The 17264-nt window shown below is 27.8% G+C and overlaps 1 pseudogene; it reads right to left on the reverse strand.

Annotated features, from left to right (window-relative positions):
* Positions 1 to 2322: 2322 nt before the first annotated feature.
* On the reverse strand, positions 2323 to 6900 carry LOC107168346 (protein son of sevenless pseudogene; annotated as a pseudogene).
* Positions 6901 to 17264: the final 10364 nt, after the last annotated feature.

Consider the following 17264-nt stretch of genomic DNA (forward strand, 5'->3'; position numbering starts at 1 on the left):
CATTTTTAGGTTTATTATTTTTGTTTGCAACTGATGCCTACCCAATTTATTTTAATATAATTGTTTTTATCAATAATTGATGTAAGTAATATTTTATGAAAAATTTATCAAGTTAGTTATACAAGTTTATGCATCATGTGTTGATGTTTTGCTTATAGATTATAATCATTTTTATTCTTAAGCACTATAAATTATGTATGTTTCATTTAATTTAAATATTATTACTTTATTAAAGCCATATCTTTAGCGCATAGTATTTAATTAATAATTTTCTTATGTATTACTTAATACTTTAGTTCTCTAACTAAGTATTAGAATAAAGAACTAAACAGTGTGATTTTTTAAGTATGCTAATTCTATTTTTATTGGTAAATTATGCATATACATAAAATTCAGATTTTTGAAATTTTTAAATACACTTGAAGACCATTTTTTGAATCATTGGCATTTTTTGTTCCAATTAAGTTAAGTCTTTTGATAAAACAAACTTCAGTTTTTAAAATAGGAATTTACCTATTTATTTTTTTTATTAATAAGCAGATTTCTATTTGAGAATCTAGAAGTATCTAAATAGAAAAATTCAAGCTATTAGTTTTTGAGTTATGTCACTTTGTGTTTTAAGGATATTTCTATGGTAATGGGTATTGTAGATAGGGAGCTTTATCGATTTGAAAAAGTTAGCAATTAGTAATTACTATTGATTTATCAATATAAATAATCTGTAAAAATAATCCAAGTATAATAAATATTAGTTATATCTAACATTATAATATATAGTTTTTATTTTACCAAAATCTTTTTTAGGATTATTACCCATAGTATAAACATTTAATTAACTCAACTAACAACTCATTAGAATTTTGATTTAGATACATCAAAATTTAGAAAAAAATTATCCGCTTAATAATTTTTTATTAAAAGAGGGGGGGGGAGGTTCTCATTTGAAAAATAGAAGTTGGTATTGCCACAAGATTATCCTTAAGTAGTACAAAAAAATCAGAAATTTGAAAATATGGTCTTTAAGTCTACTTAAAATTCTAAAAACCTCAATTTGAATAAATGTACTATTAAAGAGAAAAATTGAGGTGAGCATGCTTGAAAATCACCCAGTATAATTTTGAACATTTACAAATAAGTTATATCACCAAAGACACCAAATGTTTTGATCTTTTATACATAATACATTCTGCAGCAGCTACTTATATAAGATTTTAAGCGAAGACAACTTCCTGCACAATTAGGGATAATATTTTTGTTTGAACTTTAAAATGTGAACCCCAAACAAAGAATATATGCTTGGACATCTTTTGAGTAATGTAAAGAAATTGTCAGTGATTACAGAGTCAATATTAACTTAAATGAACAATTTAAAAATATTGTCTTATGGTAAGTGAACGACATATTAAATACAGATACACTTGTACAGTATACACTATAGAGACAACTTAACTTTTGAATACCTTGATTTTATATGATTTTAATGTACAGTCCAACAGTACATACTTTATCAGGTATTTGTAGTAGACTAACTAGTAATAGCAATAATATATATTAAAATAAATTCAATTCAATTGTTTTTCAAGTCTTTTATTTCATTGGAAAAATTACATAACTAAGACATAGTATAAAACAACAATAAAAAGTAGATTACAGATGTAGTTCAGCAGAATTTTAGGCTAAAAACAGTTATAAATTGTATAATCAACATTTTATTTCATAAAATAATTCATACAAACACTTAATTAACTTAGAAGTTATTTAATATTATTATTATAATCTAGAGTACAACATTTATGGATTAAATTATATGACTAAAACATTATATTACAAGATAGAAAAAAAAATATTAATTATTCGTTTAATCTAATAATTAAGTATGGTTTATTAAATAAAAGTACCTATAATAACTTTATCCAATATTGTTGATTATATTGTGGTGTTTATCAATTAACTACAAACAGTAGGTATTAAAACTACATTATTATAACTAAACATAAATCATTAATATTTTAGAATAGTTTTATTCTTAAAAATAATGATTTTATACTGTGGATTATAGAATATAAAGCTTGTATTAATGTCACATATTTTTTTTTTAAGTTCCATAAATATATTATAAATAACATACTATATGAATATTAATATATGATAAAAATATGTTTGATATAATGTAGACTTTGATTAACATACATATCACATATTAAGTGTAGTAAATATAGTAGACATACTAAATAAAAAATGTTATCTATTTAAAATTGTAAAACATATTAATTATTAAATATGATTTTAAATCCAAAAAGTATATGAATATATGTGATCTAATATACTATAAAGATACTACTCTAATACCTTTAATACCAAACACAATAAAAATAGCTTTTATACATGATAATTAATTATGTTTTAGGTATATATTTTACAATATTACAATAGGTACTACAAATTTTGTTTTGCTGTAACTTAGTAAGAATAAAATATATCCAGGTCAAAGCATACATAGGTATTATCATCATATTAATCATCATAGACAATATGTGATTTATACTCAACAATAATTTCAATTTAGGCTTATTTAATATAAGTATAAATGTTGATTTTAGGGAATTACAAACATAAAAATAGGACAATACCATCAATACCTAGTGAAATAAAAAATAAAAATAAAAGTATAATGAGTGTCAGGAGAAGAATTAAATTCAGTGGAAATCAAAACAATTATTGGATAATTTTAAAGAGAAAAATGTAAACAAGCTATGGAAATAAAACTGGGTACATATATAATTTTAATCAGAATTTGATAATACATATAACAACTTGTTGAAAAATACTATTCGTTATTACTTAAGTTTGCTAAAATACAGTTTGTCTGGATACATTTATAAAATTAAATTAAAATATGAAAATCATTTATAAACAGTTTTTTGATATACTGATTTATATTGTTTATAAAAAATAGATTGGCATTCAGGTATTTAATTAGAACTTGGGATTTGTTATTTTAGTATGACGGTTTTAATGGAAATCTAGAGTATTACAAAAGTTTTGACCTGAATGGTGGTAAAGTTCTAAAGTATTTTCTTGTTCAGGAAAATTAATTGTATTTGTTTTTGGATCTATAGGGTTTTCACTAGGGCTAATGACTGGTACAAGTTGTTTGTTACAATTGGTATTTTGATTACTTTCTGGTTTAGGTGAGTCTATAACAAATTTTTTTAATGTTAAAACTTTTTCTACTTGTAATTTTCTTGGAGGTAAAGGTGGAGCTATTTTTCTTAATGGTATAGGTGGTTTGAATGATTCATTATCTATTTTACTCATTCGAGGTGGAACTGGAGGAACATTGTTATTTTTTCTTAAAGTAAAAGTTACTGGCGCAAAGACAGAGTCACCTGGATATCTTTTATATGTTTGAATCACTGGAGACATTGATGAACTTACATTTCTCTTACCTTGGACATCCATATTTTTGGAGGATACTGATGGTACTCTTGATTTAGGCTTTAAGCCAGGTGACCTAAGATTTAATTCTGGCCATTTTCGTGGATACTTGGTGAGTTGCTTGCAATTTCTTGGTTCAATTTTTAAAGATTGATTATACAAATAATTATTAATATCTGTATCTTTCATATCATTGAATGGATTTAAGTTTTCTAAAAACTTTTTTATTTTAGGCTCAACATTTAAACAGTAAGGTTGATTTTGATATTGCTGGATTTCTTCAATAATTTCTGCTACTTTTCTCCGTTTATAAAAATTAATTAAATTTGGGTTATTTGTCAAACAATCTGGATTGCCATCTTCAATATGCAATATATTTGTTAAATACATACCAATGAATGGAACACATGGCGGATTGATACTCCTTAATTTATCTTGATATTTTTTATAATGATTATTACTCATATCCCGAGCTTTTTCAAGAGCTTTAAGAAATTTAGCATTGATGGATTGCATTGTAAATTTTAAGCGAAATACTGCAGCTGAAGTCATAGCTGAAAGAACACCTAAGACACCATTGAAATTATTTAGTTGATATAATGCCATCATTATTTCAATAAATCTTGACACAATTGCTACTCTTTCTTCAATATTTCTACATTCAATAACAGTTTTTTCTATCCAACGACTTAAATTTGTAGTTTGTTTGATTAACCGAAGTAAATTAGGAGAATTTTTTTCTTTATCTTTTTTAGTCCACACAGATCCAACCAATTCTGAAGGTTTAACTGTTCTATAATTTTCAGATTCAATAAGTGTCAATTGTCTTGCGAATTCAAGAGGATGTACAAGTAGAATGTTAAGCTCGTCATTTCTCATAAAATCCATATAAACTTCAATTGCTGGTGGCGGTGAATTGAATGCAAACTTAATTTCATTTTGATGTTCAGTAGTTTTTCTATGAAGTATATTAATAAGTGAATCAGCCCATTTTTTGATTGATTTTCCATTAATTGAATTTAAAAATTTAAGCAATCTATCTAATAAATATGGATAGCGTTGATAATCATAATAGTGATAAATGACCCAAAGCCTAAACACATTTATCACTCTAAATTGAACAGGTTCTAAATATTCTGTTTTAAATCGTTTAGTTTCATCTCGAAGACTTTCTGAATTCATAGTTATACCAAAAGGCTCAGGAATGTTATATCTTTCAATTAAGAGATCCATTAAATCATAGGGTGTACAAAAACTGCGGTATATTGTTAAGAATGTTTTTATAAATTTTGGATCAGCATAAATATGATATGTCATTCGTTCTATAAGTTTCAGCAATTTAGCACCTCTAATAAGAGGTACACCATTATTTTCTTTTTGCTCAAAAATGATGTTAGATCGAGAATCAGGTTCAACAAATCTGTATTCTTTAATTGACGGTAACCATAAGGGAAATTTTTTATCTTCATCGAGTAGTATATTGTTTAAAGTTCGGTCGAGTATACTTTTTGTGTTCAGCATAATTAAATCTGCCATCCAATTAGCTTTATCTTCAAAACTACTAGCAGCTAATATTACTGGTGACTGCAAATGAGGGATTATTTCAAAAAAGTGTTTTAACTCTTGTGTATCATCTCTATCAACAATTTCCATTTTTCTAATAAATAATTTCTCTTTTAATTTTAATTTTAATTCAGAAAAACCACCAATAACTTGAGTGCTGACTGATAAAGAAATCTTTCTCTTATTTGATTTACATAAAAGAAGAACTCCATCAAATAAGATTGCTTTACGCTCTGAATAACGCTTACCTCCACTTGAAACTTTTACAAGTACTCCTTCTCTTATGAACTCTGTACAACATTGACCCATATCCTTACCATCCCAGCCATCAATACCTTTTTGCATTTTTTTCAGTTGTTCAATGACTGTTAATCGTCTAGGTATTGCATTAATTTTAAGTCCAAATTCTTTAATATTATCTGTTAGGTTAATTTGATTTGCAATTGATGCCATTTTTATTTGCAAAGGTTTCAACATGCCTTCTACTTGTTCCAAACATTCTTTATCATGTTGGGAAGGAGAAAGTTTATGGAAAATTCTAAAATAATCAAAATAGAGAATACAATGATGTAGAGGTAAAAGTAATAATTTTGGAAAATAATATTTTAGAGCTTCTTTAAAACCATAATTTGTCGATTGAAGTAAATTCGAAATCTCTGGTTTATTGATTAAATTCCAAAATATATTCCTACATGATTTATTAACAATATCATTTGCATACCGTTCAAATACGTCAAATTCAGCGGATTCAGCAAACTCTTCAATACAACAACCAACTGTAGCAGATTTACCATCTGCAATTTCCAAAATGTCTTCAATAGAACTTAAAAATAATTTAGTTGTCTTAAATATGTCTACAATATTGTTGAACATATTATCCAATTCTGGACTGGTACCTAGGGGTATGATACAATAAAATTCTTCTTTAAAAATTTTTAAAATTAAATATAAATCTCTAATAAGTTGTTTTTCATCATGTATTAGATCTTTTACAACTTCTTCATAAGTAGTAATTCTCTGGATTTTATCAATACCTAATTCAGACAAATTCAAGTCACTTTTGTTGTCATGTTGGTTAAATAAGTCCATTAATACTTTATCACCACGTATCGCAACACAGAGGTCTTGGTAACTGATTTCTACTCGGTGTATATTATTTACATAGTTACCTGCTAATTTAAAGATGTCTGCTGCCATGTATTCTAAGACAGCTGTTATGTAAATAGTAACTAAATAGTCTAGCTTGTATCGAAGTAGATCCTTTTGCAGTAAATTATGAATTTTATAGGTTGGTAATATTAGAGAATGTTTTTTCTTGTCTTTTTCTATTGCTCTTTTTGCATCTTTAATAGCCCACTTGTCTATTGGCTTAGGAAACCACCGTTTCACTTGATCTTCTATGTCGAATATAGTATGCGGTGGTGATGACTTTAAAGTAAGTATCTCCAGACACTGTATAACTAGTATTTCGACACATTCTAACGCTTCGTCGCTGACTGATAACAAAGGATGTACTTGCTTGACGACCTTCGTTAACGATCCAATCAACAGACCCTTCCATTTGTTTGGATTACTTTGTATACATACAAATTTTTCGATTTCCGCTTTGGGGAGCGATTTGGAAGCCATTTGCAGGCCAAAAAAAAAAAAAAAGATTTACTTACCAAAATACCAAATCGCCTAGCTAACTTGTATAAAAATATAGAACAAATTAAATTTCAAAATAAATTACATGTTTATGCATATTCACTGTTAATTAATTTTTGAAACATTTCAAACAAACAATTTGATTCAATTACACAATTTGTACAGTCTTAGTCATTCATAGATAAATAAATAAGTGTAGTCATTGTTGATAACATTGTTATCTACAGATTTTTTTAAATATTATACTTCGTGATTGTCATGGAGTGAACGGTAACTTCTAACGTTTTCTCCATCTGGCGCGACTGGCTTTGGTCATATAAACACTTAAAATCGGGTTACCAAACGGAACACAATAAAATGTCTAACCTAAAAAAATCAATACAAACAGACGCGGCTGGAAACTGCAGCACTAGCGCTTACATGCTATAGTGAATATAATCGCGGTTACAGTTCAAATGCAAATTATAGTGGTGTGTATAGTCACTATCACAATCAAGCGCTGTTGCTGTAGCTGTTAAATAAATATTGATTTCGGTCATAGATTTCATCAAGCGCGTACACAAGAAGGGTTTTAGGGGTTCTACTCCTTCCTCCCCATCGCATTTTCTTGAAAATGATTAAATATGCTTTAATAAATTAAAAGTGAGAAAATGTATAACCTTAGACTCCCCCTTCCTCCCACAAATCTTAAAATATTTATTTATGTGTGCACCTACACCGTATACAACGATTTGTTATTTAAAGAAAGCTTTTAATACAATATATTATAAATAAATATTATTAGGCAGAGCCGTAGAGCATGAATGGCTGGAGAGGTTGGGTGGAACGGTGACGACAAATCGGCAAATCGCATTACCAGTGTTCAGTGATGCCATCACAATTATTAAATTATTCACACACGTTTTCCATTCGACATGTTATTTTACAATATGTACCTATTTCACTCATAGACCTTATATTATATTATAACTAAAACTGTTGATTTACTGATTTACAATTACAATTACAAGGTACCATGGGCGGATAGGCCTACCGGGCTACCGGGCATTTCCCGGTGGGCCCCCCTTCATATTTCGGTATTGGGCCTTTTAATATCATGTACCAATATTACATATTTTCCATGCAGGGGCCCCTTTTAAAATTTTCCGGTAGGCCAAAAATGACCTATCCGCCCATGCGAAGGTATCTACTTATTAGAAATATTGAAATATTCATTAAACATGATAAACATATAACATAATATCTATGATACAAAAATAATTACGTATTGATGCTTTAAACGTACTACAGTTACAAGATTACGCAAAAACTAAGTAGTGTGGTCTACCAACATTCGCAGTACTATGGAACATCACATCGATCAGCGTCACCCACGTTCACCGGGGGAACTACCACCATACTCTGTCAACTGTACAGGCCATGGGTTTCCAACCTACGGCTGTTAAAATATTACCATTTTGCATAAAAATTAAAACTATCAATTATTATTTTAATATAACAATAGTTTAATCTTTTTTAAGTCAAAAATATTTATAATGTTTAATTATTATCACATGCATAAATGTTATGAATTAATATTTTTATACAAGAAAAGACTTCTATAATATAATGTTCTCTGTTTAATGAATTTATGCATTTATTTAATGTACATATATTTAATACAAGTTCTGTCATAACATCTATTCAAAAATATTTAAATCTTATACCATTAATATCATCATTTAAAGTAGTTATAGATTTATTTGGTGAACCTACCTACACATATTTAATACAGAAAAAATTAAAATAATTGAAACGGCAGTTTTTATAATAAATAATATACGAGTACTTATAAAATCATGGTTTTTTCTCTCTGTATGGATCAAATAAGAACCTACTCAAAAATATGAAAAATTAAAATTAAAATTAGCAACATGAAAATTTGTGCTTATTTTTATTATTCTTTAATACTTTATGATAGATACCTACCTACTCGTATATTCTGGAAATAAACGAAAATTCCATGATAAATAATAAATTTTTTCGGTTGATTTTTTAGATTATAAACGTAGTGAGGAATGTATTAATTTAATAAATTGAAATTGAAAATCGTATATGGCAACGCCATCTATCTAGGAAATTGAGCAGCTGTGGTGGCTAGTTCTTTAAGTACGGATTAAAGTTCAAAATGATTTTGCATCAATAGATGGCGCAGCTGTTATCGTATTAATTTAAATCTTAATAATAATACACTGTTGGCCAACGCTGTTAGCGGCGTTAGGTTAAATTAAACCTCACTAAACCTAACCAAACCTAACCAAACCTCACTAAACCTCACTTAACCCAACCAAATCAAATTAAAGAGTTCGAGGCTCACCTAATTAGTTCACAGATCGTTACTACCTTATTGAAATAATCCATCTATATATCATATTATATTATTTTAAACTCAAGAATTGTCTATTATTTGTGATTTAAAGTGCAATATGTAAAAAAACAAAAATTAATATTATCCCAAATAAATTCAAATTTTATGGAGATATATCACCTACCTATTGATTATGATGATTTTTTGAATAACCAAAATTCAAAAATTAAGTTCTAAAAATTAAGGGGTTGTCACACTCAGGGTTGGGCAGTATCTTCGATACAAGTATCGTAGATACGTATCTTAGATACCATTGTATTTTGTATCTTGTATCGCGATACATTTTTAGTCAATGTATCTAGTATTTCATGAAATAATTTATGATGCGATACAAGATACACTACAATTCTGGTTTTATTATCAAACTTATAATTAATAATAAATAATAATATTAATAATTAATGATCCAGAAATTAATATTTTTTATTTAATATTGTAGGTTGTTAGAAATAATTTTTCAACCCAATATCGATAAACCATAAAATATAGTTATATGTGTGATGTATATTGTATGTATCTGTGACACACGCACATTGAATAGGACTTTACGTCTGTACTTTATTACTTATTAGGTATCCATAATTTTGTATAATGGTGTACCTAATAGACAATAGTTACTACGTTATAGTGTATCTTTCACGATAAAGTAGGTAATGACTACGATTGATTTGTTTTATTTTGTTTTATTACTAATGTATTATTATTACTGAATAAGTGTCAATTTTAATTATTTTATTTGTCATTCTAGTTACTTAATGAAGTAAGTCCCCATAATTTTTAAAAATCCAATGACTAATTTTATTAAAATGTATCGACTATCGAGTATCGAGTATCTAGTATCGCGATATTCCAAAGCCAAGTATCGAGTATCTAGTATCTCAAAACTCCTTTTTAAGTATCTTGCCCAACCCTGGCTACACTCGCATGTGCTATATCTGACTTATAAAACGTTGAGACATACAACATAGCAACAACTGTTTAACGCATAACCCGCGATGGAAACAGGAAACACTTACGTTGTAGTCCAAGCTTAGCAACGAAATGTTCACAATATCAAGAGTAGCACATATTAATAACTTATTGTGCATAGTTGTTTTAATATTTTCAACATCACAAATACGAAAAAATTCTTATTTTATACCTTCAAATTTATTTTTTCAAAGTTAAATAACATTATATTTTATATTTCTTATACTCATTATTATTACAATTATTGTCTAGGTATTAATTATTGATAGCCAATGGCACACATGTAGATTGGACTAAACTATAAGCAATTTAATAAGTACATGCTTAAGAGAACGTGATACCCACACATGTTGTGTCATCTTTATTACAAGTGCGTCACAAAACAAAAACAAAAACTGTTTAGCACGGGAAGAACCAAGAAGTCTACAGTTATAACTGAGAAACCAAATTTTCACCTCGAACAAAGCAGAACTTTAACTGTGTCACACCGTTCCTTTCGATAAGACCAGTGTATCAAAAGTTATCGAAGTTTGAGAAACTTAAAAATATGAGATTTTTAAACCTAATATAACTTTTTTTTAATAGAGATATCAAACAAATAATGCTACGACACGGAAAATATTATATCTTCTATATTGTGTTAACGTTTGGTGTTTCTACTAAAAGTACAGACTGAGTGGTTTTATATCGCGCTAAACAGTTTTTGCAATATCACGCACTTATAAGACGGAGACAATACATTCGAGAATCACGTCCTCTTATCACATTTTATTTTTTGAGAACTCAAGTATTAGCCCCTTTATTCACAAACATATCAATAAAAATTAGTTATTCTTTGGTACTTTCCAAAATCGTTTTCACATGGATTGTAGTTATTAGCTGGTCTGATTATCACTATTAATATACATTTATATACTACAGCTAATGTATTCAAGGACGCTTGACAGTGGTCCTAGGCCGTGGCGTTGTTATGGAGGGATGATGATGGCGATAGATCCCCCCCAGAGCCTTTTTTAAAAATATTTAATGATTGACTTAAGATTGATATAAGAATATTTGATTATAAAATTACCCATATTATCTTATAAATTATATACCGGGTGATTTTTTTATCATTGAGCACACCTTATTTCAAAAATTACTTATGTTTTTGAAAATATTTTCTTACATAGTCTCAAGTTGTTCAAAAACCAATGTTTTTATTAAAAAAATGTATTTTAAAATATTTTTTATCCTTATCATTTTTAAGTTTTTTACTTTTTTGAATGACAACATGGAGTTTTAATTTCATATTCAAAAGCAGAATATTTTTCTAAGTATTTTGATTCATAGAAATCGAATTTAGGACAATTAGTTTATGAGTTATAAGTATTTAAAGTTTTGATTGGCTGAGTGGAGTGGTACGAGGTTACCCCGCAAAATGTTTGTCGAGTACTCCGCCTGTCAAAAATTTAAATACTTATTACTCATAAACTACTCGTCCTAAATTCGATATTTTTGAATCAAAATACTTAGAAAAATATTCTGCTTTGGAATATGAAATTAAAACTCTATGTTGACATTCAAAAAAGTAAAAAACTTAAAAAATTATAAGGATAAAAAATATAATTTTTCAATAAAAACGTAGGGTTTTTAACAACTTGAAACTATGTAAAATAAAATTTTAAAAAACATTAATAATTTTTGAAACAATGAGTGTTCAATGATAAATGAATCACCCGGTATACCCCTCCAAAATAAAATCATAACTACGCCACTGGTGCCAGGTAGTGTACATAAAGCTCGTGAGAACAAATTTTCAATCATATGGACTTTTCAAATAAATAATGAAATATAAAGAAGCCTTCATTATTAACTTATTTCCATCGTTATATAGCTAAAATATTGAAGAACAAAAATTCTAAATCTGTGAAACTTCGCACTTTAGTACTGACATGGGTACTAACTGCCATACAAGTACGGAAATGCTATAATAAAAAAATTAAATAAAAATAAACACAATAACACATAATTATATGAGTTACTAACAATTAAATTACAAAAAAAAAAATACGTGAACTTCATAGTAAAATCTTGATGTGTTAAAAAAAATATTTTAGCTCAAAAATTTTATGCATAGGGCAATCATATATCATATATCATAGCTTTAAGTTAAAAAAAATTGACTTACTCAAATTTTTCATTTCCCATTTTGAAGCTATTTGACTTATTTCAAAACTTTCTATTTTACAAAAATTGATTAAACATTATCATACTTACCATCTTCTAAAAGCATAGATGTATAAACAAATTCAATTTTTTGTAATATATAAGTTTTATTTTTGATGAGTGTCAACTAGACCCCACGCGCTTGCTTAAGGGTTAATATTGAGTGGTTAAAATATTTTATATTTGATATCATAACTATGATTATAATGTTAAGACTAATAAATTAATGAACAGTGTATTGTTTAACCAAACTTATTTTTAAATGCTTAGTTTATTAAACTGATGCGTAAAGATTTTATATTAGCATAGTGTGAGAGAGGTGCGAGATGCTTCACAACCACGTATTTTAATGACAACAATATAAGTACTTTAGGTACTCTAGGTATATTGTGAGCTAATTCTCTGTGGGTGACCCAATAAATAAATATATATATATATATACGTGGTGTTAAATAGGAGGGTGACTTAAAACGTAAAATTCAGTACCAGGACCGCATAATCACATCTGGAAGTCCGGTTACGGTTATCCCAGTGCCGTATGTACCGAGTATATACAGAAGTCTGTTCATATGATATTGTGTTAAACACAATTTATATTCTGCTATTATTACCGCAGTTATAGGACGCATAAGGTGGAAAAATACAAACAGTTTTGTTTTTCAACGCATTCTCTGAATTCAATTTAAATCTGGTAGAGATAGTTAAATTTTTAGTTATTTAATTTATCAATTAAATACATAACAATTTACAATTATACAACAAGTAACATTGAAAACACACTTTGGTATTTGAATTTGTTTGGTATTATGATGCATTGGAATCATATTAATATCTATAATTTGTAGATCATGCTATACCAAGTTAATTTAATACCTAGGTGGTTAAAAAGGTTAATACTGAACTTGTTTAATGCAATTTCTTTTCTTTTCATTTTTTTGAGGACATAAGTTACACATTTGATATTAAAAATGTTATATTTTTTCAGTCCAGGTTGATACATCTAATGAAATGCTTTTGAAAGCAATAAAGAAGGTTGTTGAATCGTCAGATGAAAAACAAAAATTAAAATTAATCATGTATTTGTAAAGAAAAATCGTAGTTTTATTTAATCACTGTGTACCTGTCGGATTATAAAATAATTATTATAGCTTTAAAATGTAAACAGTCAAAATTATATGATAAATTGTATAATTATAATTTGTGATTATCATAAAACATAGTAATATTGTCATATTTTGCAGCCTCTCCCTCCCGGCCCTCCCACATCATATTTCTTAATTGTTATTTTAAGAAGGGCCCGGATTTAGTTTTGTACTAGGGGCAAAAATATTATGTTTTCGGAGGGGGTGGGTGGTTTTAGCTGCAAAAGATTACAATAGAGATTGTGCTGAAAAACGAAACTGTTTGTAATTTTTCACCTCAACCGCCCTATAAACGCGGTAAAAATAGCAGAATATAAATTGTGTTTAACACAATATTATATGAACAGACTTCTGTATATACTTGGTACAAGGGATAACCATAAGCGGACTTCCAGATGTGATTATGCGGTCCTGGTACTGAATTATACGTTTTAAGTCAGCCTCCTATTAAACACCACGTATATATATATATATATATAATTTGGATCACCCACAGAGAAATAGCTCACAATATACCTAGAGTACCTATAGTACTTATATTGTTTTCATTAAAATACGTGGTTGTGAAGCATCTTGCACCTCTCTCACACTAAGCTAATATAAAATCTTTACGCATCAGTTTAATAAACTAAACATTTAAAAATAAGTTTGGTTAAACAATACACTGTTCATTAATTTATCAATCTTAACATTATAATCATAGTTATGATATCAATTATAAAATATTTTAACCACTTAATATTTACCCTTAAGCAAGCACGTGGGGTCTAGTTGACACTCATCAAAAATAAAACTTATATATTACAAAAAATTGAACTTGTATTTGCATTAAACAAGTTCAGTATTAACCTTTATAAGCTTCTAGGTATTAAATTAACTTGGTATAGCATGATCTACGAATTATAGATATTAATATGATTTTAATGAATCATAATACAAAACAAATCCAAATATCAAAGTGTATTTGCAATGTTACTTGTTATATAATTGTAAATTTTAATGTATTTAATTGATAAATTAAATAACTTAAAATTAAAATATCTCTACCAGATTTAAACTGAATTCAGAGAATGCGTTGAAAAACAAAACTGTTTGTATTTTTCCACCTTATGCGTCCTATAACTGCGGTAATAATAGCAGAATATAAATTGTGTTTAACACAATATTATATGAACAGACTTCTGTATATACTTGGTACAAGGGATAACCATAAGCGGACTTCCAGATGTGATTATGTGGTCCTGGTACTGAATTTTACGTATTAAGTCACCCTCCTATTTAACACCACGTATATATATATATATATATATATTTATTGGGTCACCCACAGAGAATTAGCTCACAATATACCTAGAGTACCTAAAGTACTTATATTGTTTTCATTAAAATACGTGGTTGTGAAGCATCTCGCACCTCTCTCACACTAAGCTAATATAAAATCTTTACGCATCAGTTTAATAAACTAAGCATTTAAAAATAAGTTTGGTTAGACAATACAATGTTCATTAATTTATCAATCTTAACATTATAATCATAGTTATGATATCAAATATAAAATATTTTAACCACTCAATATTAACCCTTAAGCAAGCACGTGGGGTCTAGTTGACACTCATCAAAAATAAAACTTATATATTACAAAAAATTGAACTTGTATTTGCATTAAACAAGTTCAGTATTAACCTTTATAGGCACCTAGGTTTTAAATTAACTTGGTACCTTTATCATGATCTACAAATTATAGATATTAATATGATTTAAATAAATCATAGTACAAAACAAATCCAAATACCAAAGTGTATTTGCAATGTTACTTGTTATATAATTGTAAATTGTAATGTATTTAATTGATAAATTAAATAACTTAAAAATTAACTATCTCTACCAGATTTAAACTGAATTCAGAGAATACGTTGAAAAACAAAACTGTTTGTATTTTTCCACCTTATGCGTCCTATAACTGCGGTAATAATAGCAGAATATAAATTGTGTTTAACACAATATTATATGAACAGACTTCTGTATATACTTGGTACAAGTGATAACCATAAGCGGACTTCCAGATGTGATTATGCGGTCCTGGTACTGAATTTTACGTTTTAAGTCACCCTCCTATTAAACACCACGTATATATATATATATTTATTGCGTCACCCACAGAGAATTAGCTCACAATATACCTATAGTACCTAAAGTACTTATATTGTTTTCATTAAAATACGCGGTTGTGAAGCATCTCGCACCTCTCTCACACTATGCTAATATAAAATCTTTACGCATCAGTTTAATAAACTAAGCATTTAAAAATAAGTTTGGTTAGACAATACACTGTTCATTAATTTATCAATCTTAACATTATAATCAGAGTTATGATATCAAATATAAAATATTTTAACCACTCAATATTAACCCTTAAGCAAGCACGTGTGGTCTAGTTGACACTCATCAAAAATAAAACTTATATATTACAAAAAATTGAACTTGTATTTGCATTAAACAAGTTCAGTATTAACCTTTATAGGCACCTAGGTATTAAATAAACTTGGTATAGCATGATCTACGAATTATAGATATTAATATGATTTAAATGAATCATAATACAAAACAAATCCAAATACCAAAGTGTATTTGCAATGTTACTTGTTATATAATTGTAAATTGTAATGTATTTAATTGATAAATTAAATAACTTAAAAATTAACTATCTCTACCAGATTTAAACTGAATTCAGAGATTGCGTTGAAAAACAAAACTGTTTGTATTTTTCCACCTTATGCGTCCTATAACTGCGGTAATAATAGCAGAATATAAATTGTGTTTAAAACAATATCATATGAACAGACTTCTGTACATACTAGGTACAAACGGCACTGGGATAACCATAACCGGACTTCCAGATGCCATTATGCGGTCCTGGTACTGAATTTTACGTTTTAAGTCACCCTCCTATATAACACCACGTATATATATATATATATATATTGGGTCACCCACAGAGAATTAGCTCACAATATACCTATAGTACCTAAAGTACTTATATTGTTTTCATTAAAATACGTGGTTGTGAAGCATCTCGCACCTCTCTCACACTATGCTAATATAAAATCTTTACGCATCAGTTTAATAAACTAAGCATTTAAAAATAAGTTTGGTTAAACAATACACTGTTCATTAATTTATCAATCTTAACATTATAATCATAGTTATGATATCAAATATAAAATATTTTAACCACTCAATATTAACCCTTAAGCAAGCACGTGGGGTCTAGTTGACACTCATCAAAAATAAAACTTATATATTACAAAAAATTGAACTTGTATTTGCATTAAACAAGTTCAGTATTAACCTTTATAGGCACCTAGGTTTTAAATTAACTTGGTACCTATAGCATGATCTACATATTATAGGTATTAATATGATTTAAATGAATCATAGTACAAAACAAATCCAAATACCAAAGTGTATTTGCAATGTTACTTGTTATATAATTGTAAATTGTAATGTATTTAATTGATAAATTAAATAACTTAAAAATTAACTATCTCTTCCAGATTTACACTGAATTCAGAGAATGCGTTGAAAAACAAAACTGTTTGTATTTTTCCACCTTATGCGTCCTATAACTGCGGTAATAATAGCAGAATATAAATTGTGTTTAAAACAATATCAAATGTACAGACTTCTGTATATACTCGGTACAAGTGATAACCATAAGCGGACTTCCAGATGTGATTATGCGGTCCTGGTACTGAATTTTACGTTTTAAGTCACCCTCCTATTTAACACCACGTATATATATATATATTTATTGGGTCACCCACAGAGAATTAGCTCACAATATAACTAGAATACCTAAAGTACTTATATTGTTTTCATTAAAATACGTG

This window comes from Diuraphis noxia, unplaced genomic scaffold (assembly GCF_037042655.1).
Source record: "Diuraphis noxia isolate RWA-SAM2 unplaced genomic scaffold, SU_Dnox_SAM2 contig0001, whole genome shotgun sequence".
Classification (NCBI taxonomy): Eukaryota; Metazoa; Arthropoda; class Insecta; order Hemiptera; family Aphididae; genus Diuraphis; species Diuraphis noxia.